We start from the raw sequence: 4769 nt of genomic DNA, 5'->3' as shown, positions 1-4769 counted from the left end.
GCCGCTGATGGCAGCGACATTCTTTGGCTCTGCGGAGCAAGCGGCAGGAGCGGCGAGGACAGAAACCTCTGTCCTGAAGGACCTTGTCCCTCGCCTGTCACTCAGACGATGCGCTCGAGTGCTGCCCCCTGGAGGCATCTATGTCACTGGCTGGAAGGCAGAGCCGTTGCACGGAGCGGCAGCACCCCAGGGGGAGACCCGCAGCGGTAGCACCCCAGGGGGAGACCCGCAGGCGGTCAGGGGCCGCGGGCCACAGAGTGGCCGAAGCCAGCAGAGGCGGGCCGGCTCCGGCTAAGTGGTGATGGTTGTCAGGAAGGAACGTGGGCCTACTGTGAAAGAACATCCAGTTGTTCAAAAGAAGCCAGACATATGGAAGTCATGTGAAATCCCTGGTTTCTCATAATTATTGACCCAACTTAGGTAAAAAAGCAAAACAAGCAAAAACCCATGGCGATGGCAGGACCCCGGATAGATGCACATCGCCTTGTGCGGATTGGAAAAAAGCACCCCCTGGGCAGATGCAGCAGGAAAAAAAAAAAAAGCAGTTGGTACCTGTGTGCCAAGTAAAAGGCACCTCCGAGCAGTTGCTCCTGCACCAAGGTCACGGCCGGCTGGGCGCGTCGTGTAGGGAGGGACACCCGCACAGCCGCAGCAGCCCGCGGCAGTCGCCAAGCGCATCTGTACAAGCTCGATTCCGTCCCTGGGCCTCGGGCTCACAAGCTCTGGATGGTGGAAGGGGTAGCCAGAGAGCGGGAAAGCCAGTGCAAATTGCAAATCTACCTCTCCTAAGAGGTCATAAAATTTTTAAGTATTTTCCCCCTGCTGGGTCCCAAACCTCCTCCCCTTAGTCCTGAATAGTGAACGTTGGATCACCAAGCATATTCATTTTAGGCAATATTTTTCTGAGGTTACTGTACTCTATGTGTGAGAAAGATGTACTTATTTCTATATTTTTATGCACTTCACCTATCGTTATTTTTAATATCTTCCCTTTATTGATCTACTGTGTGCCAGATCACTTTACATAATTTCTCATTTTGACAACATCCTGACCAGGTAATATAATTTTCCCTATTTTATAGGTAAAGACACTGAGGCTCGAAGAAATAGTTTTTCCCAAGACTAGCGAGGAAATGGCTGTGTGGGGCTTCAAACCCAGGTCTGTGTCACTAGGAAGCTGATGACTTGTTGCTTCTAGCTAAAACGGCAAAGTGTGGGTCTTTTCTCCCCACTGTCACCTAATGAAGGTCTATGCTATTTGAGCACTTAATGCATGAGAATCTCCGGCTTGGTGCTTTCTCTCTACCCCATTTTATTTCTTAATAAATGCAAGAACAGTTCTTTTACATAGCAAAGGACGCATCTGTGTAGCATATAACTTTAAAAATAACATCACCAGATGTACACATCCAAGTGAGTGCTGTTCTTTCAAAACACTGGTCTGACCAGGTAATATAATTTTCTCTATTTTATAGGTAAAGACACTGAGGCTCGAAGAAATAGTTTTTCCCAAGACTAGCGAGGAAATGGCTGCGTGGGGCTTCAAACCCAGGTCTGTGTCACTAGGAAGCTGATGACTTGTTGCTTCTAGCTAAAACGGCAAACTCTGGGTCTTTTCTCCCCACTGTCACCTAATGAAGGTCTATGCTGTTTGAGCACTTAATGCATGAGAATCTCCGGCTTGGTGCTTTCTCTCTACCCCATTTTATTTCTTAATAAATGCAAGAACAGTTCTTTTACATAGCAAAGGACGCATCTGTGTAGCATATAACTTTAAAAATAACATCACCAGATGTACACATCCAAGTGAGTGCTGTTCTTTCAAACCACTGGGTTGCCTGTGGCCGCTGATGGCAGCGACATTCATTCATTGGACTGGACAGGTCTGACAAGTTGGTTAAACTTAATAATGAGTAAGGGTGGTGGATGGTATATTGGTTTTGAGCCTGGACTCTGGAGCCAGACACACTGGGTTCAAATCCTTCCTTTCCCACTTACTAGCTATATAACTTTGCGTGAGTTACTTAATCTCTCCATGCCTCAGTTTCCTCTTTTGTAAAATGGAGATAATAATAGAATATATAGAAGTTCCCAGACAGTGCAGGGTATGCAGTAAGCGTTATTTTCAGTGCTATATTAAGTGCTATTGTTAAAATCACACATATCACTTTATAATATCACCTTGAATTACAAACAGGCAAGATCAGGCAAGATCCAAAACAAGGCAGGCACATTTCCTATAAGTAGTCGTCATTAACTGTAGTAATAAAATGTGCTTCTGCAGGAAAAATTTTGTATGGTTGTTAACACCAAAATGAAATCTGCAAATCTGAAGATTTTCTATCTAAATACATTTCATTTCATTTTACATCCTAGAACCTCATAGTGAAGTGGAGGTGCATGATATGGTATTGCAACATCAATAACCTGAAATACGTGTAGTATCTTAGCAAAATATTCACCCATGCCCCTACACTCGTAATGACAGGAACATGATCCTTAGGCAGCACAATGCATCTTTGGGCAGGTTTGGTTGTTGAAAAGTCTTTCTGACACTAAACTGAAATCTCTCTCCTTTATCATCCTCTCTCACAGAAACCCTGTGGGGTCCTATGGAATAAGCCGTATTTCTTTGGAGGTCATATGACTCCAGAGTATTTTCTTTTCAGAAGAAACAGCCTTAGTTCCTTTAAATCATTTCTCTTCAGATGTGGTTTTGTATCCATTCACCGTATTTATCTCACTGCTCTCAACACCTCGATTTCTGTAATTTCTTTTCAGATGTAATACCCAGAGGTGAGCACAGTCCCCCAGATTACAAAGATGGGCCTTCCTCCTCATCAGTGAATTACACTTTTATGAATGTAGCATAGGAGCACATTCATTTTTATTTTATTTAGTTTTAATTTTGACAGCACACCGCATGCTTACAAAAGTGCCAAAAGAAAATAACTACAAGTCTAGAATCCTATACCTAGTGACAAAAAGTGACAATATCCTTCAGGAATGAAGGTGAGAAATAAGACATTTTCAGAGGAAAGAAAACTTAGAGAATTTGTCACAAGCAGATCTACCTGAAATGAATGGCGAAGGAAGTTCTCTAAACAAAAAGGAAATGGTAAAAGAAGAAACTGTGAGACATCAAGAAGGAAAAACAACACAGTAAGCAAAAACATGGGTATATACAATAACCTTTTCTTCTCCTCTTGAATTTTCTAAATTATTTGATGGCCAAAACATAAAGTACAACACTAATCTTGTTCTAAATGTATGTAGAAGAAATATTTAAGACAAATATATTATAAATGGGGTAAAGTAAAGGGGTCTAAAAGGAGGAAAGGTTTCTATACTTCATCTGGACTGGTAAAATGACACCAGTATACTGTGATAAGTTATGTATGTATAATGTCCCACCTAGAGCAACCACTAAAAAAGCTATACAAACAGATACACTCAGAAACATTATAGATAAATCAAAATGGAATGATAGAGTGTTCAGTAACCAATATGAAGACAGGAAAAAGAAAACAGAGAAATGAAAAATGGAGAGAACAAAGAGAAAGTGAAAACTAAAATAGCAGATTTAAGCTCTTATATCAATTTTTATATTAAATACAAATGGTCTGAGTACATCAAGAAAGACAGAGATAGATAGAGTAGATTAAAAATATGACCTACTACATGACATCTATAAGAAACTCATTTTAAATAAAATGATACAGGCAATTTGAAAGTAAAAGTATAGAAAAAGATGCAAACATCAATCAATGGAAAGCAGAGTAGTTATATTTATATCAGGATAACATAGACTTCAGGGCATATAAAATTACTTGGAATAGAGAAAGATGATATATAGTGACAAAAGCATCATTTCACCAAGAAGTTATAGCAATCCTGAATATGTGTGCACCAAACAACAGAGTTACAAAATATATGAAGCAAAAATTAATAGAACTGAAGGGAGAAATAGATAAATCCACAATTCTGATTGAAGATATCAACACCTTTCTCTCAATAATTATTAGAACAACTAGACAGAAAATCAGCAGAGTTATAGAAAAACTCAACAAGACCATCAACCAATAGAATCTAATCATCATTTGTAGAACACTCCACCCAACAACACTTTCTTTTCAAGTGTGCATGGAATATATACTAATGTAAGCCATATCCAGAGCCATGAAATGAACCTCAACAAATTTGAAAGAACTAAAACTATACATAGTGTTCTCTCTGACCACAATGGAATCAAACTGAAATCAATAACAGAAAGATAATAGGAAAATATAAACACTTGGAAGCTAAACAACACACTTCTAAATAACAGATAGGTCAAAGAAGAGGACTGAAGAGAAATTTGAAAAATACATTGAACTGAATGAAAATTTAAAACAACATATCAAAATTTGTGGGGCATATCTAAAGTTGAGAAGAAAATTTAGAATACTAAATGCATATATTGAAAAAAGAGGAAAATCCAAAATGAATAATGTAAGCATCCACCTCAAGAACCTAGAAAATGAAAAGCAAAATAAACCCACAGTGAGCAGAAGGAAAGAAATAATAAACGGAAATAGTAAATAAATCAATGAAATTCGAAACAGAAAAATAACAGAGAAGGGCCAGCTCGGTGGCGCACTGGATAGTGCGCCGCTTGGGAAGCGCGGCGGCGCTCCCGCCCGAGGGTTCGGATCCCATGTGGTGACCGGTTCCCGCTCACTGGCTGAGCGCGGCGTGGGTGCGACACCAAGGGTTGCGATCCTGTACTG

This window comes from Galeopterus variegatus, unplaced genomic scaffold (genome assembly GCF_000696425.1).
Source record: "Galeopterus variegatus unplaced genomic scaffold, G_variegatus-3.0.2 Scaffold11798, whole genome shotgun sequence".
Lineage (NCBI taxonomy): Eukaryota > Metazoa > Chordata > Mammalia > Dermoptera > Cynocephalidae > Galeopterus > Galeopterus variegatus.
This window is presented reverse-complemented; position numbering follows the sequence as displayed.